The sequence below is a fragment of the Anolis sagrei genome, chromosome 3 (genome assembly GCF_037176765.1).
Source record: "Anolis sagrei isolate rAnoSag1 chromosome 3, rAnoSag1.mat, whole genome shotgun sequence".
Classification (NCBI taxonomy): domain Eukaryota; kingdom Metazoa; phylum Chordata; class Lepidosauria; order Squamata; family Dactyloidae; genus Anolis; species Anolis sagrei.
This window is the reverse complement of record NC_090023.1, coordinates 16523225-16548113: the sequence shown is the minus strand read 5'-3', so window position 1 is coordinate 16548113 and position 24889 is coordinate 16523225. Positions and strand designations below refer to the sequence as shown.

The following is a 24889-nucleotide window of genomic DNA, read 5'->3' as shown; positions in this document are numbered from 1 at the left end:
AAGGACACTTACTTACTTACTTACTTACTTACTTAGGTGATCCCTCATTGCCCGAGTAAGATTGTCCTCCAAGTGCAGTGTCCTAGCAGTAGGTACGTAGGTGACTGTGGAGCCCTATTCTTGACCCGCATGTTCTCCCACAGTGAGTGCTTTGGTTTCCAGGAGGAAGGCCCTCCTGGTTGGGGTTGGCTTGATGCGCCTTCCTCTTGGCACATTTCTCCCTTTCACCCTCTTCAAATTCCACAGCACTGCTGGTCACAGCTGACCTCCAACTAGAGTGAACAAGGGACAGGGCTTCCCAGTTCTTGGTGTCTATGTCACAATTTTTAAGGTTGTGACGAATGGAAGGTGAAAGAGAGAAACGTGCCAAGAGGAAGGCGCATCAAGCCAATCCTGACCGGGACCGCCTTCCACCTGGAAACTGCGGGAGAGAATAGGGCTCCACAGTCACCTACGTACCCACTGCCAGTACACCAAACTTGGAGGACAATCTTATTCGGACAACAAGGAATCGCCTAAGTAAAGTAAATAAGTAAGTAAAGTTTTAAGGCTGGCTTTAAGTCCATCTTTAAATCTCTTTTCCTGTTCCCCAACATTCCATTTTCCGTTCATGAGTTAGGAGTAGAGTAACTGCTTTTGGAGATGGTGATTGGGCATTTGGACAACGTGGCCAGTCCAGCGAAGTTGATGGCGTAGGTGCATCACTTCAGTGCTAGTGGTCTTTGCCTCTTCCAGCATGCTGACATTGGTCTGCCTGTCTTCCCAAGAGATTTGCAGGATTTTTTGGAGGCAACACTGATAGAATCATTCCAGTCCATGTTTCTCTGGCATATAGCTGGGTTGGGAGGACAAATAGCTTTACAAACATGCACCTTGGTCTGTCTATGGATGTCCTGGTCCTCAAACACTCTCTGCTTCATTTGGGAAAGTGCTGCACTTGCAGAACTCAAGCAGTGTTGTATTTCAGTGTCAGGACACATAAGGTAGGAGAGTTTATGGTAGCTTGCTTTTTCCTGAGACTGGGATTATACCCTCCTATCTTCTCCTTTCTCCTCCATGTTGAGTTCAGTAAGCCCAAACTAATAAAGCTATATCTTTGCTTTGAACATAGTTTGCAGCAACTGAAAGAAGAGGAGAGAGAAATTGGATGTTTTAAAAATAAATCTGAAGACCATACCTTATTATGAGCATCTTCAAGAACTGGGTATGCTTAGCCTGCAGAAGAGAAGATTTTGAGGAGACATGATACCCATGTATAAACATGTGAAAAAGTGTCATAAGGAAGAGAGAGCAGGCTTGTTTTCTGCTGCCCTTGAAACTAGGACTCAGAGCAATGGATTCAAATTATAGGAAGGGAGATTCCATCTGAACATTAGGAAAAACTTCCTGACTGTTTGAGCTGTTCAGCAGTGGAACTCTCTGCCTCAGAGTGTGATGGAAGCTCCTTCCTTGGAAGCTTTTAGACAGAAGCTGGAGGCCATCTGTTAGGGATACTTTGATTGTGCTTTTCCTGCATGGCAAGGGGACTAGATGACCCATATGGTCTCTTCCAACTCTCTTATTCTATGATTCTACAGGGAATAACAGAGGATTAATTGGGACAATTGAGATTGAACATATATGTTAGTACAATTTTTGGTATGCTTGCATGGCAGAGTTTGGTTGGCTCTTCCAAGTCTATGATTTTAAAAATAGGGTTTTCTAGGAAGATTGTCTTCCAACCCCAAAAGCATTTTCCCTTGTCTCCAAGATGGAGGTGAAGCAAAACTGCTGGTTTTATCATTTATCACAGATAAGGCAAATGGATCTTTTCAATTTGGTACAGCTATGATACACACTGAGAATATTTCATTATTCGTTCTCACGTCACTTTGACAAGATATACATGTGGGCTCACCCTAATCAAATCATTTCTTTCCTCGGCAGTCCTGCTTTTCAATCCTATCTGCTGGGTGAGAAAGAGTGATATAATAGGAGTAGGTCCACAGAACTGGAGTCTCCATAAGTTGCCAAGGTAACTTGAGCGATTACTAGAGGGAAATGATTTGCCGGTGACAATTGGGTCACCCCAGTTGTGTTCGAATTGGGCCTCAATTAGGCATAGCCAGCCCTTTTTGAAGCTTTGCCCTGGAGAAATCTTTTCACATCATGCAATTTCTCCCTAACTTGCATTTTTTCCCCTTAGTAGATTGTGCAGGCGGATTAAAGCAACCAACTAACAATCTGGTTGTCCAACAGAGCCAGAGTTTGTGAGTTCAAAAGTGCCAGGACTTTTTGATTAGCAGGGATGATGAAATGATCCAGCACTTTGTCAGGCTGTCCTGCCCCTCAGAACAGAACGGCAGTATTTGTAATAGCTAAAGTAGGCGATGTGGAATGATTTTCCCTGGCAACAGTATATTCTTCTGAGTTATTCCTGTTGTAATGAAGACTATTTGGGGACAGTTTGGTCAATATTTCATAGGCAATAAAAACTAAGGATTTTAATCCTTGCTTTTCTCATTCTTATGTATTAGAATGATACCTTTTTTCTCTCCCCTCCCCATCAGCTTTTAATGTGGCGAGATTGTTTTCAACATTTTGGGGAACTTATTTACACTAGCAAAACTACTTTTTCTGTAAGCTGCCTTGTTTCATGAACTAAAAAAGCTAGAAATATGTCTTATGTAGATCTTTTGGGTCAGACTGCCCTTCTGCTTCATTTTACAAAGGCAAGGAGGCTAGTTTTGTGCCTTCTTGCAGAACCTTTTATTTTAAGAAAAGCATCTTGCTCCCATACAGAGGGCGACAACAACAACAAGAACAACATATGACAATTATCATTTTTAAATGACTAGGATTTTTTTCTCATTGGGGTGAGAAATTTGTTGATTTTTAAAAATGTCACTTACTTTACAAATGGAGTATGAGTACTACTGGGATGCTGTGAGTTTCTGGGCTGTATGGCAGTGTTCCAGAAGCATTCTCTCCTGCCGTTATACCCTGGATGGGAGAAAGAACTCTTGTCTACTTGAGGCAAGTGTGAATGTTGCAATTGTCCACCTTGATTAGCATTGAATGGCCTTTCAGTGTCAAAGCCTGGCTGCTTCCTATCTGGAGACATCTTTTGTTGGGAGGAGTTAGTGTGTCATACAACAGAACAGGAACACCTCTTACCTTAAACACCACACCAGCTTGGTAAAATCGGCAAGCAGTTTATTGAAGACTGTAGATAAAGCAGTAAAATGAGCAAAATTAGCAAAAAAACAAAACAAAAAACAAAACAAAACAAAAAAACAAAAAACAAAAAAAACCCAACCCATTGACATTTCTGGTGAAAGTCCCGTGGCGGCCATCTTGAGAGCATCCAAATCTCACAACAAAGCATCAAGTCTGGACAACAGAGGCAGAAATCCCAGGACCAATAGGTCTGTATGTGGACCTCTTCTAAGTTCTGGAATTTTTTGCCCCTGTTTAAAATCAGTGATTTAGAGTTGTCTGGAAGGACCCTTACTCAGTACGGTCTCTCTACACATGGCTGGTATTGATTCTCCAGTGCTGCTTGCAGGAATCTCACCTAGATCCATTTAGTAGTGTCAGGGATTGAACATGATATTTTTTACATGTAGTATACATGATCTTTGATCATGTTTGCTACCCTAGAGCTTTTAATCCTTTCTTTTAAATACTTGCTGCCATAAGAATGGGTTGTCATATATCCAAGTCAGCACTGAATGTGGCAGGTGAGAGACACCTATGTATGAATGTGTCTTTGCATAGATGTATTTTCTTGAACAGGCCACCTGGAAATGCAGACTTTTGCCAAATAATGTTGGAGTTCAGCTGTGATTGTGTTTCAGGATCAGGGTGCTTTGGATGTGGGAAGTGATGCCAATGAGTTTCAGGATGGCAATGGTTTGGTCAATGATACTGATGCAGAGAAGGACCAGGAGACCCCTGTGCAAAGTGTAGTTTCCCATGAGAATGTCCCTGAAGAGTATGGGGATGATAGTGAACTCCCTGAATTGCTACCAGAGGGTTCCCAGTATTTGGAGAAGGAAAACAACTGGGCACTTGGCCCAGCTGCGAGACTTAATGAGCAAATAGATAGGCGAGAGGAAATTAGTCAAAACAGATAGGCTGAGCAGTGCCTTCGGTGTTCTGCCAGGCTCCGACAGAAAAAGATAAGGGGATCTCAAGTAAAATGAAACCAATTCCTGAGTGTGTGGAATAGCTTACAAGGGGATGAAAAGTTCCAAGTATGGGAAATATAGTCAGATGAAGCATCGTTGGAATCAAGTGTAGTTCTCGTCCTTTGTTTCATGGAAGCTTTGCTTTGGAAGATTCTTGGAAGTATTTCCTTTTCATGGTTTGGATTCTTGGAATGTATGAATGCCTACTCATGCCTTGGATTAACGTTTCCTGTTTTCCTGGATTATATTAGAGCAGTATGGACTTTGTTTTTTATGGACTTTGCTAAACTTTACTCTGGACTATTTTTGCTCCTGCTTATCTTCAAACTTATTTGATTTACCTATTTCTTTAAAGTTTTTTTTACTTACTGCTTTTTAATTATCTTCAACAAAAGGATTGTTTTCCAATCCGCAGTGTGGTGTTTACAGTTTGAGGGCTTTTCCTGTCCTGGAGTGCAACAACTAAAAGCAGCAGTTATATTTCTTAAGTAGTCATTTACCTCAAAGAGGCATCCTTATAAATAGTTTACACATAGCACCTCCATCCTCATTAATAGTTTAAGTCTAGCATTTCACAGTCAATGCTTAAATGTTAATTGATTATTATTTATGGATTCCACCAAAGGCAGAGTCAACACAAAGCATTTTGACACTGCAATGCTGGTGACCTGTGTCCCTTATTTCTTTCTCCAGCCAGAAAAGTTTAATTTTGCTATGTGTTTGTAAAACTTTGCACCATTACTTTTCTAGTTCCCTGCCCCGTTTCTTCATTTGTTGTGCTCTCTTTTGCTGCTCCTTTTTGTATAGCTGGTTTGCTTGTTTCATATTGTTCTAAGACTCATGATGCAGATATGCTTCAGTGTGGTGGAGTCTTCTTTGCTGGGGGTTTAAAAAAGAGGCTGGATGGCTGTCAATGGGGAGTGCTTAGACCAGTGGTTCTCTACCTGTGGGTCCCCAGGTGTTTTGGCCTAAAACTCCCAGAAATCTCTAGCAGTTTACCAGCTGTTAGCATTTCTGGGAGTGGAAGGCCAAAACATCTGGGGACCCAAAGGTTGAGAACCCCTGGCTTAGACTGTGTATTCCTGAATGACAGAATGGGATTGGTCTGACCCTGTCATGATCTCTATGACCAGTTTACTGGAGTCTCCCTCCTTACTTATTTACAACATTTCTACCCTGCTCTTCTCAACCCTCGAGGGGGGACTCAGAGCGGCTAACACTGGCAACAATTCAATGCCACAATATCACAATATAACAACAATATAACAACAATATAAAACCAAAAATACACAATAGATTAAAAGCAATAACATTGATTTTATAGTCATATAGCCATTTCCATTATCATAACAATCATATGGTCCAGTTCAATATCCAAAGTGCCGTTGTGCCTGCTAGCCAAAAGCCTGGTTCCCAAAACCACAAATTCAGTTTTGTTCTAAAGGAAAGGAGGGACACCGCCGATCTAGTCTCACTGGGGAGTGAGTTCCACAAGCGGGGGTCACCAACAAGAAGGCTCTGTCCCTTGTCCCCACCAGATGTATTTGCAAGGCCAATGGGACTGAGAGCAGGGCCTCCCTGGTAGATCTTAAACTACTAGGCGGAACGTAGAAGGAGATACGTTCAGACAAACAAGCTGGGCCGGAGCATTATTTTTATTTATCGTGTCATCAGCAACCAGACATTTGTACTACATTTTAAACAAAAAACAAACAAACAGACAGACAAAACACAGAATTTGCAGGCTTGGTATTTGATATAATGTCCTTTGACCAGTATCTGGCCACTTGGAGTGCCTCTGGTGTTGCTGCAAGAAGGTCCTCCATTGTGCATGTAGCAGGGCTCAGGTTGCATTGCAGCAGGTGGTCAGTGGTTTGCTCCTCTCCACACTCACATGTCGTGGATTCCACTTTGTAGCCCCATTTCTTAAGATTGGCTCTGCATTTCGTGGTGCCAGAGTGCAGTCTGTTCAACGCCTTCCAAGGGCCGGAGCTGTATAGTGCTTTATAGGCCAAGACCAGCACTTTGAATTGTGCTCAGAAATGGACCAGCAGCCAGTGGAGTTGGCATAACAGAGGGGTGGTGTGCATCCTGTATAGTGCTCCGGTGAGCAGTCTGGCTGCCGCCCGTTGGACTAGGTGAAGCTTCCAAACAGTCTTCAAAGGCAACCCCATGTAGAGTGCATTGCAGTAATCTATTTGGGATGTAACCAGAGCGTGGACCACCGAACCAGACTGCATTGTGTAGGTTATGCCTCGAAGTACACTTTTGTCCCTCAGTTCCTGACAGACTGCAATAATTTAGTGATAAAAACTACCAGCAGCACACTGAGCCACACATCATCTTGAACAGCCCAAGGGATGTGATTAGAGTAATGGAGGAGCTGGAGCATGTAATCGATAGTGACCACAGTTTGACAGCATTTGATCCAGGCTACTGGGAGAGGAGAAAGAAAAAAGGGGGGGGGGGCAGGTTGAGGCTTCACTCGAAGAGTGACAAAGTCTGCTCATTAGCTCACTTACAGTTCTTGCTGATGAAGGTTTTTCCTTTTTCCAAAATAATATAGCTAATAAACAGCAGTAAACAAACAGATATCAAGCTATTATCTCTTTCAGATCTCTTTGAGTTCCCTTTTGTTAATAGTTTCATAAAACCGAACTGAAGTTTGTTCCTGAAAAATGAGATGGAGAGAACAAGCTTGGAAACACTACTTTTTTGAAAACAAAAAATGGAACTCCCAAATCTTCCTGCCAGCCTCATTTTTAAGAGTTTCTGGGAAGTTTATTTCCCCAAAGTGATTCTTCCAACTTCTAAACATGGGATCTTTTTCAAGCCAGACCTAAACAGAATTACATGATTTCCTGCACATATGTTATTAGCATTTGGTTGCTGTCCTGACCGTGACCTCTTTTGAGAAACACCGAGTTTTGCCAGTTATTCATAACTTGGTTGCATCCAGGCTAGATTAGTGTAACAACAAAAGAGATTCCACCTAAACATTATGAAACAACTTTCTGATAGTAAGAACTGTTCGGCAGTGGGATATGCTGCTGCCTAGAATTGTGGTGGAGACTTGACTGGATGGCTTTGGTGGACTCTTTCAGCTCTTTGATTCTGTGTGTACTGCATAGTACAGGTTGAATATTCCTTATCTGGAATTCTGGAGTTTATATCCAATGGTTGAGGTTATACACACTTTGCTTCATTCATACATACATAGAATCACAGAGTTAGAAGAGACTGAGTTGTTTTTTGGGCTATATGGCCATGTTCTAGAAGCATTCTCTCCTGACATTTTGCCTGCATCTATGGCAGACATCCTCAGAGGTTGTGAGGTCTGTTGGAAACTAGAAAAATGGGGTTTATACTATCTGTGGAATGTCCAGGGTGGGAGAAAGAATTCTTGTCTGTTGGAGCTAGGTGTGAATGTTTCAACTGGCCACCTTGATTAGGATTTGATGGCCTGACAGTTTTTAGGTGTGGCTTGTTACTGCCTGGGAGAATCCTTTCTTGAGAGGTGATTAGCTATCCCTGATTGTTTCTTGTCTTGAGTTACTCTGTTTTTGGGCGTTGTTCTTTATTTACTGTTATAATTTTAATAATAATAACAATAATAATAATAATAATAATAATAATAATAATAATAATAATAATAAAACTTTATTTATATTCCACTCTATCTCCCCAAAGGGACTCAGGGCGGATTCCAAACATAAAAGGCAAATATTCAATGCCCGAATACAGCAACAATACATCCATACTAACAAAATTTATACAACTCAACATATAAATACGAATTATAACTTAACAAACTAAAATTAAATAAAAAGCACAGCCTGTTATAACAGACATAAGACAAAACATCAAACATCAAATGGAAACAATAATTTCCCATTTCTTTGGGTCAAATCAATAAATCATTTCTCAAGATATCTATTGAGCTGGTGAGGTAAGCAGGGCATGGATACGGATGGCAACTGTTAATCAGAGGTATAATGGTAGTATTACCAACTACTATTCCTCCGCCATTGAGCAAACGTATGTCTTCAGCTGTTCTTTGAAAGCGGGGAGGGAGGGGGTCATTTTTAACTCCTTAGGAAGGGAGTTCCAGAGGCAAGGGGCAGCCACGGAGAAGGCCCTTTCATTCCCACCAGCTGTGCTTGGGACAAGGGTGGAACTGAGAGGAGGCCCTCCTCTAATTACCGCAGTGTCCGAGTTGGTCTGTAGAGGGAATTGCGGTTTTTCAAATAGTCTGGACCTAAGGCATTTAGAGTTTTTAAATACTGGTAGCCAGATTTTGTTCATTTTCATCATTACTTCCATTCTGTTGAAATTGTCCACATAATTGTGGATTTCAATGGCTTCTCTGAGTAGCCTGACATGGTAGTTGTTAGAGTGGTCCAGCATTTCTGTGTTCTCAAATAATATGCTTTGTCCAGGTTGGTTCATCATAGAATCAAAGAGTTGGAAGAGACCTCATGGGCCATCCAGTCCAACCACCTGCCAAGAAGCAGGAATATTGCATTCAAATCACCCCTGACAGATGGCCATCCAGCCTCTGTTTAAAAGCTTCCAAAGAAGCTTTTAAACTCTCTGCCCCACACTCCGGGGCAGAGAGTTCCACTGCTGAACGGCTCTCACAGTCAGGAAGTTCTTCCTCATGTTCAAATGGAATCTCCTTTCTTGTAGTTTGAAGCCTAGTCTCCAGGGAAGCAGAAAACAAGCTTGCTCCCTCCTCCCTGTGGCTTCCTCTCACATATTTATACATGGCTATCATATCTCCTCTCAGCCTTCTCTTCTTCAGGCTAAACATGCCCAGCTCCTTAAGCCACTCCTCATAGGGCTTGTTCTCCAGACCCTTGATCATTTTAGTCGTTCTCCTCTGGACACATTCCAGCTTGTCAATATCTCTCTTGAATTGTGGTGCCCAGAATTGGACACAATATTCCAGATGTGGTCTAACCAAAGCAGAATAGAGGTGTAGCATTACTTCCTTAGATCTAGACACTATGCTCCTATTGATGCAGGCCAAAATCCCATTGGCTTTTTTTGCTGCCACATCACATTGTTGGCTCATGTTTAACTTGTCCACGAGGACTCCAAGATCTTTTTCACATGTACTGCTCTCGAGCGAGGCATTGTCCCCCATTCCGTTTTTCCTGCCTAAGTGGAGTATCTTGCGTTTGTCACTGTTGAACTTCATTTTGTTAGTTTTGGCCCATATCGCTAATCTGTCAAGATCGTTTTGAATTCTGCTCCTGTCCTCTGGAATCTTGGTTCCAGGTTGGTTCATCATAGAATTATAGAATCATAGAATCAAAGAGTTGGAAGAGACCTCATGGCCCATCCAGTCCAACCTCCTGCCAAGAAGCAGGAAAATCACATTTAAAGCACCTCCGACAGATGGCCACCCAGCCTCTGTTTAATAGCCTCCAAAGAAGGAGCCTACCCCACACTCTGGGGTGAGAGAGTTCCACTGCTGAACATCATCATAAACTATCACTCATTGCAAAGTATGATTGCCTTCCAAGTGTAGAGTCTTGGCAGTGGGAACAGAAGTGACTGTAAAGAACCTATTCTGGGTCTGCATGGTGTTTACCATGGAGGACATAGATTTCAGGTGGAAGGCGCCCCTGACAAGGGTTGGCTTGACATGACTTCTTGACATGTTTCTCCCTTTCACCCTCCATTTATGCCTCTTTGAATTCCACAAAACTGTTGGTAACAGCTGACCTCCAGTTAGAGTGCTCCTTTGCCAGTACTTCCCCATTCTCTGAATTTATGTCACATTTTAAGGTTAAGCCAATCATTAAATCTCTTTTGCTGTCCACCAACATTCTGTTTTCTCTCCTTCAGTTGAGAGTAAAGTAATTGCTTTGATTTTTTCATATGCTATAATGCTAGAGGTTTTCCATATTTTCCCAATATTTTTATTGATAAAATATAAGAAGTAGGGAGGAGTACAAGAATAGATATATAGGGATTTTTTGAAAACACATCTTACATTATCAGCTTCTCCCATTGTCATCTAATGTAAAAAAAGAAAGGTTTCTATGATGTTAAAAAAGCAACAAAAGCATTTCTTATCTAGTCTAAAACAAAGGAATAGAAAAGCGAGTATAGATTATGTAGAAACATAGAAGAAAGGAAAGTTAAGAAATAGAAATAAGAAAGTCCTATCCATCATTTCCTGTCCTAACACTGTTGCTTTCAATCAGAAACATCTGTCTTTTCTGTCTTGCGTTTTCTTACTTCTGATAGATTGACTATTCAGGATCCTTTGACTATCATTGGCGATCCTGCTATTCTTGTCGCTAACTCCCCTGTTTTCTTTTCTTGTTATTCTTACATCTCTGTAATAGTGGTTATCTCTCATTCTTATGCAAAACATATATTTTTATTTTCTTCTCTACTTTTAAAAAGTCAATAAAATCTGTCCACTCTCTCTCAAGTTTGGGAAGGTGTGGTGATTGGTCATTAGAATGCACAAGCCCCCTCACCACGACAAGGTGACAGTTGTTGTGCTCTCTTTTGCTGCTCTTTTTTGCATAGCTGCTTTGTTTATTTTCTATCTGATATTCTAAATCAGTGTTTCTCAACCTGGGGGTCGGGACCCTGGGGAAGGGGATTGTAAGGGGGTTTCAGAGGGGTCACCAAAGACCACCAGAAAACACATATTTCTGATTATCTTAGGAACCCCTTTGGCAGAAAAGGCTGAAGACCTCTCCGCCTGTCATTCTCTTCCTTTTTTGGAAACAGACGGCAAATTATAGCTAAACTGTAAATCCCAGCAACTACAGCTCCCAAATATCAAGGTCTGTTTTCCCTAAACTTAACCAGTGTTCACATTTGGGCATATTGAGTATTCATGCCAATTTTGGTCCAGATCCATCATTGTTTGAATCCACAGTGCTCTCTGGATATAGGTGAACTACAACTTCAAAACTCAAGGTCACTGGCCACCAAACCCTTCCAGTATTTTCTGTTGGTCATGGAAGTTCTGTGTGCCAAGATTCATTCAATTTCATCATTGGTGGAGTTCAGAATGCTCTTTGATTGTAGGTGAACTGTAAATCCCAGGCATTACAACTCCCAAATGACAAAATCAATCCCTCCCCAACCCCACCAGTATTCAGATTTGGGCATATTGCGTATTTGTGTCAAATTTGGACCAGTGGATGAAAATACATCCTGCATACTAGATACTTACAATACGATTCATAACAATAGCAAAATTACAGTTATGAAGTAGCAACTAAAATAATTGTATGGTTGGGGGTCACCACAACATTAGGAACTGTATTAAGGGGTCGTGGCATTAGGAAGGTTGAGAAACACTCTTCTAAATGGCATCTTTCAATGAGATATGTGATCATGGTGTATTATTCTAAAGTTCTGTTGCTAGTGAGCCAAGTGGGATGTGTATATATCTGTGAAATGTCCAGGGTGGGAGAAAGAACCCTTGAAAATGCTAGCCACAGATGTAGGTGAAATGTCAGGAAAGAATGCTACTGGAATGTGGCATTACAATCTTAAAAACTCACAGCGACCCAGTGATTCTGGCCATGAAAGCCTTTGACAACACAATAGGTCTATAATTGCTTTTGAGATCCATTTTGTTGGTTACTGATCTAAATGTGGCTTCTGTTTTGTTGGATATTTTTGGTAACTTTCTTGAGCATTTCCTAAACTGTGGTGATAAATGTTGTGTTTAGGTTCTCTCTGGTGTCTGCAACTCTGCTGTAAACACAAAATAGCACTAGGCTGTCCTTACAGACATAACCTTTCTGGGTTTATTTTGTTGATGTCAGTACAGAGAAGTGCATTTTTTAAAAATTTGCCTTCAACTGTGCACTTTTGAAAGATGTCCACTGGGAACCAGCGAAGGATAAAAAATAATTAAACCAGACAGAAATGAAGTCTAAAAAAGCATATGAGTGAGATTGGCCTGCTCCCCCACCCCCCTCCCCCCGGTGTCAGGAGCGACTTGAGAAACTGCAAGTCACTTCTGGTGTGAGAGAATTGGCCGTCTGCAAAGACATTTCCCTGGGAGGTGTCTGGATGTTTTGATGTCTTACCATCCTTGTGGGAGGCTTCTCTCATGTCCTCATATGGGGAGCTGGAGCTGACAGAGGGGGCTCATCCTCAGATTTGAAACTCTGACCTGTCGGTCTTCAGTCCTGCCGGCACAAGGGTTTAACTCATTGCACCAACGGGGACTCCTATTGGCCTTCTGAACAAAGTTAATTGCCCAAGTTAGCACTAAGCTAGAGGACTATTTTGCCTTCCCTGTCACATTCTTTAGCTTCCTTTTTCTTCTGTGGAAATATCAGCACTATTCAGCATTTCCTTTCTACATCTTATTTTTAACTGCCTCTCCAACACATACAAACACAGTATGTGTTGGAGAGCAGTTGTAATTAAGGGATAGGAAGAATGTCTGCCACAGATCTTTGTATCCATTTTTCCTGGAATGGGGGACGGCAGAAAAAAATTGGAGAAGTCACAGATTGAAAACTGAAGAAACTCCCTGTGCCATTAATGTTTGTGCAGAAGAAGAAATTTCAGCAGATTGCTGTGACCGGATAACTAACAATGCCTGCTGAAAAGCCCTTCTGCACAACTGATTAAGGCATAGGTGTGCTGTTGCACGCTGGGCCTGTTCATAAGACTGTAGATAGGACATAAATTCTGTGTGCCCAACAGGATGCCGGGGCTGCCTCAGATTAAAGGCCCTTGGATTTCTTTAAAACAGAGTCTTTAGATTGCTTAAAGGTTCATTCTTTATTAATGAAAACAAACAGGTACTTTAAGGCTTTCTTAACAGTCTATTGGCGCTCTCTCAATCTTGTCCACAGGGAACAGGCACTATCTTCATAACTGTAACTAATGGGGAAATCCTTAACTTCTAATCTGGGTAGTCTGGTTTTGCCTCTGTTGGTGTGGAGCCCCTACACCCGGTTCCAATTGCTTCTGGCTTCCGCGAGCGACCCTTACCAAGCAGAGCTTTGTAGACTTCCAGGGGAAAAAGAATTCAGGTTTCTGTGATGGCTAACTGAAGTCCTTCAGCAAAGGAGCTGTAGGGCTGTATAACCCAGGTCAAGCTGTAGGCTGTATATCTCCCGGCCAAGCCGTAGAAGACGAAGTTTTCTACAGGAGCTCTTGGTTTTATGTCCTGTATGAAAGGCTTCTCTGTGTGGACTGAACCCAAAATTGCGCCTATTCCCTCTAAAACCCAAAAAGGGGACGGGACCAGGGAACCTAACTATAATTGACAAGTGGCTTGCCCTATGATTGCAGCCAAAAGAAGCCACCTATCTGCAGAGTCCCTGAAACTTGGGACTATAACAAACATTCAATGCAAAGCAAACAAAATTGGAGCTCCTAGTACAGCTGTACCTGCACAATAGGTGTCCCAGTTTTAAATCTGGCAGCCCTACACCCAAGTGTTTTTTTAAACTACCCAAGCATCTCCTATGTTTCCTGATAGCCCAAAAGTAACATATAGACATGTATGCAGCCTAAACCCATAATCATAATCTCCCATTTTTTTTCTTTTTCCAGGGTGCAGCTACACTATAGAATTAATGCGGTTTAACACTACTTTAAATGTGGAGTCTTGGGAGTTGTATTTTTACAAGTCTTTCTCTGCTGAATAGTTCTAGTGCCTCACCAAACTACAACTCCCATGACTCCATGTCATTGAGCCATAGTAGTTAAAATTGTATCATGCTACATTAATTCCACAGAGTTCCCAGTCTTTCCCAAGCAACCCTTACTGGATTTCTGAAGCAATAACAAGCCACTTGCGGCTTAATCCTGGGACTTGAGAAACTAAACATGGACATTCCAAGTTGTTGAGTTACTCTATTCTTTCTCAGGCAGAAAAGCAATTTGTTTCATTTGTTCCAAGATTGAATATAATTTTCAAGCCTAAGGCTTGAGCGTTGTACTTCTGAGGAAGTGGATTGTAATCTGCAAAAATCCATGCTAAAGTGAATTCCCCACTCTTTCTTAATACTGGAACATATTAACTCAGCTATTTCTCTGAGTATTCTACCTAGAGATTGACAGAAGGAGAAATCTCTGAGGAGATTAATGTTAGGAAATCCATTATTTTCCTATGATCATCCCTGGCAAAGTCTTCAATTTTATGTTAACAGAGAGTTTAATTGGAATCTTGTCTAGGTTCATGTTGGTATATTTTGTCTTGCTCACATCAGACCTTCAATATGAAGTCACATTTACAAATGAGACCATGAGCATTAGGTAAGCAAAAGTAGCTGATGTCCAGTATGACCCAACTTACCCATGGATTTGGTATCCATGGTTTCACTTATCACACTCCAAAAATATTTCCCCTCTCTACGGCTCTTTCTACATTACCATATAAAATCTAGATTATCTACTTTTGAACTGGATTGTACGGCAGGGTTTATTTACAATTTATATTCCGCCCTTCTCACCCTGCAGGGGACTCAGGACGGATTATATTGTACACATATATGGCAAACATTCAATGCCAATTTGACATACAACATATAAAGACATACATGGAGGCTATTTAACTTTTTCTGGCCGCCAGGGAAGCTGTCGCTTTCATTGTCCATCTACGACACCGATGAAGTACTTCCGCATTCCCCGCATGCTTTTGCTGGAGTGCTTTGCTGGAGTCTTTTTTATGGCCTCATAAATTAGTTAATTTAGCCTCCCCACACAAGGTGGTACCTAATTTTCCTACTTGACAGATACAACTGTCTTTCGGGTTGCAAAGGTCGACAACAGGCTACACAATTGGTTGGAAGCCCACTCCAACCCGGGCTGGCTTCGAACTCATGACCTTTTGGTCAGAGTGATCTTAATGCAGCTGATACTCAGCCAGCTGCGCCACAATCCCGGTGTGCCAGTTCACCTGTTATGAATAACTTTTCAATAACTTTAAAGCATAGGCTCTTTTTATTGCAATTTTCCTGTAAGAGGAAGGGTATCAGAACTTTTACAGAACAACATTTAGACATACAGAATTCACAGACAACCTACACTTACATTGGCTAGCAAACAAACAAAAGGGGAAATACGTTTTTACTCAGAATTCACATTACCCATACACTTCATTCATCCTCCTGCATCCAAATATTATTGTTGTTTATTCATTCAGTCGCTTCTGACTCTCCATGACCTCATGGACCAGCCTACGCCAGAGCTCCCTGTCGGCCGTTACCATCTCCAACTCCTTCAGAGTCAATCCAGTCACTTCAAGGATACCATCCATCCTTCTTGCCCTTGGTCAGCCCCTCTTCATTTTTCCTTCCATTTTCCCCAGCATCATTGTCTTCTCTAAGCTTTCCTACCTTCTCATGATGTGGCCAAGTACTTGATCTTTGCCTCTAATATCCTTCCTTCCAATGAGCAGCCCAGCTTTATTTCCTGAAGTATGGATTGGTTGGATCTTCTTGCGGCACTCTCAGAATTTTCCTCCAACGCCACAGTGCAAAAGTATCTACCTTCCTTTGTTCAGCCTTCCTTATGGTCCAGCTCTCACATCCATAGGTTACTATGGTACCATTGCTTTAGCTATGATTGTCCCATCTTGGGTGTATCTTCATGGTTTCGCTCGTGGCATCATTGAGGTGCTCAAGCTCCACTGCTGCAACAAGGCAGTGATCCTTTGCTGGAGATCCAAATGTTACCATATCCTTTCTCCCTCCTGGGGAAGAATACCAGACGGCTTCCTTGCAAATCTGCTAGTTTTCTAATACTTCAAAAAAACCCTAAAATGTCAAAATACATCCTCTTTCCCTAAGAACAATGCCAAGGATCGGATCTCCACAGCAGAAACTGACTCCATGCAAACGTAGCATGACTCCAAAATCACACTCCTTTCTCTTCCCTTGAGAAAGGGATCAAGTGACCAGACTGTGTTCCATTGCATATCTACCACACCATCTCTTTCAACAGAGCATGGCAGGTGAACAGCACCACTGTCTGTCATATTTGAGAATTATTAGACTGATTCTTTTATAGGAATATTTCTGTTGATGTTGTTCCAAAGTTGTAAATAAATTATAGATGTTTTTCCAGCCTGAAATATCCTGGCAACAGCTCTTCCTGGGCAGATGTTGACTTTGTGTAATTGGCGTTAGTAAACATAAGCCTTGTGTTGACTCCTTTCTTAATGTAAGAAAACTTGTAAACATTTCCTTAATTTAAAGAGCCATTGTCTCTGATTAATGTAAACATGTTTTTCCCCAAAATTTCAACAGTTAATCATTGTCACGGTTCTTACCAATGTCAGCAGTTCAGCAACTTTTAAATACAGTCCATAAATGTAGTTGTTTTCCAGGCCTCATCTCTTTAGAATTCTGTCTTCAGCCCAATTAGGCCCCATTCATACACTTTTTCATACAATTCCATTCAAACCATTTATCATATTTCATGACAGATCATATAATCCAGTTCAAAGCAGAAAATCTGGATTATATGGCAGTGTAATTCTATGACCTTCATTCACCTCACAGCATAGTGTTTGCTATTATCCATCAAGCATCTTGGAATATATCCCTTTAGACATGGGGAGACATACTCTATAATAAGTAACATCTTTTTTACCCCATTATGCCAGTTCTGATTCAAATACAGCGATAAGTTTAGAGTTTAATTCATTCTGTGACCCAGCTCTTAACTCTGGTGCTAGTGCTCCCTCTGGCACTAGTTCTTAACTCAAAATGCTGCTTGTATGTCAAAGTGAAACCTGGGTCGAGCGACAACTCTTAAGTTGGGATGTTCTTAAATTTGAGGTCCCACTGTACCTAACTCTTACTTATTGTGCTTTCCATCATTCATCCAATAAAGAAAAACATCAGAAAGTGAATTTGAAGAAGTTACATAAGATAGTCCTCTTGCTTTGAATTTTACACAGTGGCTGCAATCCAGAAAAGTGAAACTGGAGAAGGTTTTGAAAGTACATTAGGGGTTCAGCTCAGGGCATTGCTGGGAAAATCTGTGAACAAATCAAAGCAATTGCACAGTAAAAACTTTGTCTGGAAGGACCCCAAAACATATAGGATTTTATTTGTTATGGGAGGGCTTTCTTGGCTGTCTGAGGTACTACATTTCCCAGGAGTGCCATTGGAGGAGCAGAATGAGAACACTGCCTCACTCCATTAAATTTGCCTTCAAGCCCCAAATATCTGACATTATATTATTTCCATTGAACATTTAGAGATGCAGCTCAGGCAAACAAAGAAAAACAACAGACAAAGATATAAAAGGAATACGAATACAGAAAGTAGAAGAGTTCTAGATTTGAATGATTTTCAATATGCAATGATAGAAATTTGGGGACTAAAATGAAATTTCATTGGGTGGACAGAAGTCATTTTTAGTGAGGTGGTGCCTCATCTTCCCCATAGCTCCACACCTTGTGCCTCCTTTCCTTTGCTTGCCTGTAGGACTTCTGCAGATAGGCAAAAAATCTTTTAATTCAGATGGGATTTTGCTAACTGACCGTCTGCTAAGGAAGGAGCTGGTCAACCAACTCTTCATGTTGGTATGGTTTCTTAGATCACTATTTCTTAAGCTATCCAATTCGTTGTGTCAGTAGGTTTTTCCTCTGAATGTATTAGTGTGCCATTAGTTATAAATGTTTCTTTGTTTTTTGGAAACTTGTCATGAATTTGCAATCAATAACTTGGAGGCTAGGACTGGCTCATGTACCATCGCTTTGATTAGTCCTGGCCTAAAGTGGCAATTGTTAATTTTAGATTGTTCTGGTGTTTTGGACTACAACTCCCAGAAATCCCTGCCAGCTCTGTCACTGATCAGAAATTCTGTGATTTGAAATCCCAAATGTTTGGAATACCAAAGTTGGAAAACATTGGGACTACGGAATTTCCTTTTCCATACAGCCTAGACCACCTGTGCTTTTGAGGGGGTCCAATATTGAGTGATTTGTTGAATTTATATATTGCCTTTCTCCTGGGATGAGATCCAAAGTTACTTGTGAAAATTTAAAATAAGATTAAGTTAAAACTGTATTTTGTAACAATTTTTTTTTAAAAAAATGGTTAAAACACATTTCAAAGCACCAGTACATAGAAAGAAGAAGAAATGTAGCATAGGAAGTTCACAAGAAGTATATTGTTGGATTTGGACTATTAAAAGCCTTCATTTGGGAATTCTGTTGCTGGTATTAGTACTTTTTACTGCAGTTTCCATAATTTTCAGTTTCTTGGGGTGGGGGGTATGAGGGAGAGTTTGAGTTTCTGGGAAATGGGATCCAAAACATCTGGAGTTAGTAGTGTCATAGCCTGAGACCAGATTGCCTCAGGCAAGCTGCAGTTCTGCCAACATCTGTTCCCTTTCCAATGGATAGGATATAATACAGACTACACAACATAATTGTTTCAGTGGAATGTCTTGAGTCATCGTTCATTCTCTTATCTCCATACTATACTGCTGAAGTGTGGAGAGTGTGTCCTCCTCCTCCTTCCCCATGACCTCTGAGGAGCAATTTTATCATGTCTAGAGTGTTTTGGACCCAGGAGGGCTTAAAAACCAGGAGTGATTTCCAGTTCATTTGCTGCTTTGCAAATCACTGCTCCTGAGCTAAAAACAGCTATGGGGTGGAAATTTGTTTTTATCCATTGTCAAGGCAACTTTAACTTATGATACTTATAATGATGCTATGGATGAGAGACTTCCAAGTCACCCTTGCATCAATACTCCTGCTCAAGTCTTGCAGAATTAGGGCTGTTGTGTTCTTGATTGAGTGTACCTGTCTGAACTACAGACTTTTCCTACTCAAATTTATACATAGTGAAATTTCTCTTCTATCACATAGAGGAATATATATATATATATATATATATATATATATATATATATATATGAATTACTGTGTCCTTTTGAGATCTGGATAAAGGTCTGCAGGGCATTTGAACCCTGAGTATTTAACTCCTGTGCAATACAAGCAGAGCAAGAAGGTCATCAGTTGACTAGTACCTGTGGATCTCAAAGAGGGCTTTTTTTTTTTTTTTGTAGAATGCTGATACTATCGAAAAAGGAATACTCTGTGAAAGTGACAAGGCCACCTCAATATATTCTTTTATGAGGCAATAAATTATAAAGGTAATGATCAAGTTGTACTCCTGCAGAGCTTTGAAAAGATACCTTTTCAGACTGTCTGTGTTTCGTGGTTCTGCCTTCAAATTGCCAGTTTAGCTTAATCGGCCCTATGAATTTCATAGGGCATTCTTGGTTGAGGAATACTAAGATGTGGTTTTGCGAGTGCCTTCCTCTGAAATGCAACACCTCATATTCATTGGCAGTCTCCAATCCAAGCACTTTCCAGATCTGACCCTGCTTAGTTTCCAGATGAGGTGTGCTACCTCTAATTCTTACAAGTCACTTGGGACGATGGTTGCCCCCCAAAATAACCTTTCCATCCTTTGTGTAACTGGCAGGGGCTCATTAAATCCTCTTTCACAGGTTTGCTAACATGAGCTTCCTTTTTTGTAAGTGGAAGTGCAGAGATAAAACCTGGGCCATTACTTATGTTCTGTAGTACTGAGCAATAGACTCTTATTAATAAAATATGGGTGATAATGGATGTAAAGAGATGGTGGAATGGAGAGGATACTTGTACTGAAGGAGAGAAAGGCTCTGGAAGCTTACTTACTATGTATTCCTGTATATGTCTAGAAATGTTAGTCAAAAAAATCAATCCCCAAAACGTGGGTTGACTTATTTATGGGTCAACAGCAGTACTGTATTTTAAGTCTTATAAGAAAAGGAGCCATCCCTTTCTTTGAGTAGAGTGCCAGTGGATAAGAGCTTAGTATGTCCTAGGAGAATCCAACACGAGTACCACCCCTCTCTGCTCTCTCCACCATATTACCACCTCTGACCTTTTTGACTGTGTGGGGGAAAGGCAGTGGTGGCAGCTCTTTGGCATTTCCTCTCAAAAGAGTTCTGCAACAGAAGAAAGTGTCAGGGCTTCTTCAAGTTCTCCCACAATAGAGTAAACTTTTGCCTTTCAGCACTCTACTCAGGGAAAGAAATGGTTCCCCCATTTTTTGATAATACCTTAATTTGTATCAGAAAAGAAAGCATCCCCTTCTCTACATGGAGCTGTGAAATGGCTGTTTCGATGCTTACGTAGGATTATGGTTGCAAGTTAGTTTGGCTGGTCTCCCGAGGTACTGCTGATACTTTCTCCTCTCCATGGAATGACCCAAAACGTATCCACGGGTCATAGCAAAATCCATAATTTTGATTACAAAATCTACCCTCGACTTCTACATGAGTTCAACTTCTACATGAATACATATAGTAGATGTCCATCTACTATACCTTCCTGGCCATTTAATACCTCAGAGCTTCTGAGTCATTTTTATTTGTGCAGGTTTCATGCTGGGACTCTATTCTGGAACCTCCTTTGAGCATCTTTCCCCCCGGTAACTAAAAGGCCAAGATTAATTGTGTATGAAGTCTTATCCTTTCAAGTCCTGCTGCTGCAGCTTTTCCCATTCATTGGGAATGGTTTTGGAGGCTTTGTGGTTCATGTGCTAACCGTCTTGGAATGCTTTTGTTTCTTCTAGTGCTTTCTGTCCCCTGCTCCTTCCGCTAACTGGGTTCTTTGTAAGTTGAAGGGCTCTTCTGCTACTTCCTAGAAGAGGTGGTCACATCACTGTATTTTTAATCATTGAGTGTTAATAATGCATAAGAAACTCAGCATACTGAACTGAATCCTCTGGCACTGAATGCCTTCCTTTTCTTTTCTCTCACCCTGCTCCATTAAAGTTCTGGAGTAAGTTAGAAGGCACCCTAAGAGAGGGGGAGCCACTGAGAAGCAGAAGGAAAGATTGAAAAACAGATTAAAAGCAGGATCAGGATGTGGAAGCATCCATTTCTATCACCAGGGAACATTATTCAATTATGCCAATTTTATTCTACTTCATTTGTAGTGGCTTTGTCCTATGGATTCTGGGCTTTGTAGTTAGCACTAGATCTCTCTGGCTGAAAATTTCAAAGTTCTCTTCTTAAACTGCAAATCTCAGAATTCTGTAGGATGTTGCCATGGCAGTTAAAGAGGAAACATAATGCTACAGCCAAGCAATGTGAGTGGACAGCAGTACAGAGCTTGCCGCAATGTAGAACAATGTAACAATTACTGGAGTGGGACCTGCAAGAATAAATTGCAACGCAGAAGCAGACGTAAAGCTGTAAAATAGTTGAGTATCCCATCCCATCCACTGATCCCTCAAGAATTAATAGGCAGTCTGTGGCCATATGTTATAACTGTCCTTACTGGGTTGTGTGTGATGGGACTTCTTCATATTCTTTTTTTCCCCTGCAAAATGTAGTTTTCTATAGCATGTCCTCTATAAGTACCTCACCACATTGATGAGGTTCCCGGTACCAATTTGCCAGTCTCCATGATGAATTAGTGGGATAGTGAGGCAATCCTGGCATCCTGTGCCCTTCCTGGCCAACAGTAACACTCCCCCATCACATGTGGGGAATCATCACCACACAGCTTGTTCACGCAGTAAACCCATTGTTCCAAATGGAACACAGGGAGGCTCCCATGTTGGCAGCACAGCATCCTTCCACGCTGCCAGCTCAGTTGAGCAATCAAGCCCCGCAGGAAGTGAGGGTACATTGTGTGTTGTGTGGCGTTGTGCCCCATTGCTCAACTGAGGTGGCAGAGTCCTAGGACACTAAAAGTTCCTCATGTGATGAGGTCCTAACATACTCTCATACTGTTTGGATTTGGCAGTATTAGTCCCAATTGATCTGCTGTTGCCCCACTTTTCCAAATGTTTTTGAAATACCCTGGTTTCTCTCTTCTCAACTTCCCCATTTTATCCTCATCTTACTTGATGCAGATGGAGTTCCAAGTGGAAAAGTTGTTTTTGTTCAATCAACTCAACTGGAGAAGAATGGGAAGAATCTTGCCCTTCCCAGTTGGCTCAAACAAAAACAAACTGCCCCAACCCCTCTATGGTTTTGTGTTTTTCTTCACTTATAAGATTTGCCATCATGATCACAGTCTGATGTTTCTTGGCCACATTTGTACTGATTTTCACCTGTGGAGTCTTGGAAGACATGCCCCAAACCTGCTTTTCAGTGTGGGTGGTGCCATTTTGGCTAGTTCAAAAATAGCACTGGACACTGGGATGGAAGGGATAAATAGATTTGTGCTCTGCCCTTCCATACTTTCCCATAGGTTTCTACTTTACCCTTTATTCTGGGGCATCTTAACAAACATATTCTGAAGGGAAGACAGAACTTTGGAACTTATTTGATACCTGTTGCTTACTTCTTCTCTTATGAATATCTATGTTGCTTTGCATTTGGGTCAATGCAATCAAGTTTTTATTTATCGTGTCAGGGGCAACCAGACAATTGTTTTACATTTCTAACAGAACAAAACAAACAAACAGACACAAAATTTGCAGGCTTGGTAGTTGATTAAATGTCCTTTAACCAGTATCTGGCCACTTGGAGTGCCTCTGAAGTTGACGCAATAAGGTCCTCCATTGTGCATGTAGCAGAGCTCAGGTTGCATTTCAACAGGTGGTCAGTGGTTTGCTGTTCTCCACACTCACATGTCGTAGATTCCACTTCCGCCCGGGGAGCAGAGAGGAAGGAAGGAAGGCGGTGAGGGCTCGGGGAAAGGGCGGAGAAGGGAGCCGGCAGGAGCTGCAGGAGAGCGCCGCGCCCGCCAGCCATGGCCAGCCAGTCGCAGGGCATCCAGCAGCTGCTGCAGGCCGAGAAGAGAGCCGCCGAGAAGGTTGCCGAGGCCCGCAAGAGAAAGAACCGGCGGCTGAAGCAAGCGAAAGAAGAAGCCCAAGCCGAAATCGAGCAGTATCGCTTACAGAGGGAGAAGGAATTCAAAGCAAAAGAGGAAGCAGCTCTGGGGTCCCATGGCAGCTCCATCACCGAAGTGGAAAAAGAGACCCAGGAGAAGATGGTTGTGCTCCAGAGCAACTTCCAGAAGAACCGAGAAGAAGTCCTCAACAGCCTGCTGAACCTTGTCTGCGATATCAAGCCGGAGATCCATTTGAACTACCGCATCAATGGCTAGAAGAGCGTCTCGGCCTTTAGGGAGCATTAAGCAATACCAACTCCAACTCTTCCCCTTCGAGCTTAACTTATTTCCAAGAGTTGTAGATATTCTCGATCTCCTCCCTAAGCAAAAATGCTCCTTTTGTTTCTTTAGACCCTTTATTTTGTCCCCAAAGTGCATTATAGTAGAAGATTACGTTTGGGACGCTTTGCAATAAGTATTAAACCAACACGCTGTCCTAAGTATTTGAATGAAGGAAGGAAATGTGAAGGCAGGCCTTCTTCTGCGTACCTCTATGAATCGGGTCCAAAGAACACCTCCCTCTACCTCACTTTGTAGGAAAAGTGGTGGAGGTTGAATTCATTTGTTGTGGATCTGGCTTGCGAAATGAGTGGTTTTGAAATAGCTTCTGTTGAAAACAACCAGCCTCTTTGTATACCTTTCCTGTTTAACTTGAACTAGAAACCTGCCCTTGATGGTGCTTCTCGAAAAGTAAAAGATCTGATTTCACCCACATGTCGTAGATTCCACTTTGTAGCCCCATTTCTTAAGATTGGCTCTGCATCTTGTGGTGCCAGAGCGCAGTCTGTTCAGCGCCTTCCACCTTGCCCAGTCTTCTGTGTGTTCAGGGGGAAGTCTCTCATTTGGTATCTGCCATTGGTTGAGGTTCTGGGTTTGAGCCTACCACTTTTGGACTCTCACTTGCTGAGGTGGATGTGCTGGCTGATACCCAAGCAAGGGATGAGCTGGAGATGTCACTGCCTTGGTCCTTTCAAGTTTCTGCTAAAAAGATGCTATTTGGATAGTAACAATCATTGATCATTGAAAGCCGAGGCAAGTGATAAGAAGAATATCCAAATAGATACAGATTAACTGGCAAATGCCAAATCAGTCTCAGTTCCTCAGCTTAAACTAAAGACAGAACTGTTTTGGAGTCTCTTTCTCTGTATAACTTCAAAAAGGGATTTCGAGAGCAACCTGCTGAGGAAGTTCCAGCTGGCATTTCTGAGCAGAGGGTTGGACTCAGTGGCCAGGAAAACCCCTTCCAACTCTATGATTCTATTTGATTTTCTATATGGTTCCTCCTTTTCCTATTTTTTGTTTTGTTTTTGTTTTTGTTTGATCTGTCTGTTTGGAACTTTTGCTTTAATCCCCTTCTTCCTCCTCTCTTTTTATGGCATATTTTAGACCAGAGTGTTTACTTTCCTGAAGCTGACAGATGATAGGAAAGCTTTGCTTCTCATGTAAATAATTGTTGTTGTTGTTGTTGTTGTTGAGATTGTACATAGAACATTTTGCAGTTGGTTACTAATTACATTACTCTTTGAATTTGTCAAACTTTTAAAAAAGACAGAAAAAGAAACTTGATTATTTACAAATATGACCAAGTAGGGTAATCCAAAGAAAAGGCAATTAAGTTCAACTGTGCAAAATTTCTGTAAAGTTGTCTCACTATGCATTGCTTGTAATTATTTTCCTGAAGGGTTTCAAAGATGCCTCAAGTTCTTGAGGGAGAGATGCACAGATGAACGGAGATCTCCATTTTGTTTTGCTTTCATGTTTTCCCCCAATTGCTCCTGGTTTTGTTTGGTTTTTTTTTTTAAAAAATCTGTTAAGTGCCCTTTTTAAAATATTCATGCAT

At 41.5% G+C, this 24889-nt stretch overlaps 1 protein-coding gene and 1 pseudogene across 3 annotated transcripts in view; both read left to right on the top strand.

The window, feature by feature from the left end:
* Nucleotides 1–24889, top strand: part of NOX4 (NADPH oxidase 4) — a 150441-nt gene that overhangs the window by 78798 nt on the left and 46754 nt on the right. The window lies entirely within an intron of this gene.
* LOC137096696 (V-type proton ATPase subunit G 1 pseudogene) lies at nt 22801–23763 on the top strand (annotated as a pseudogene).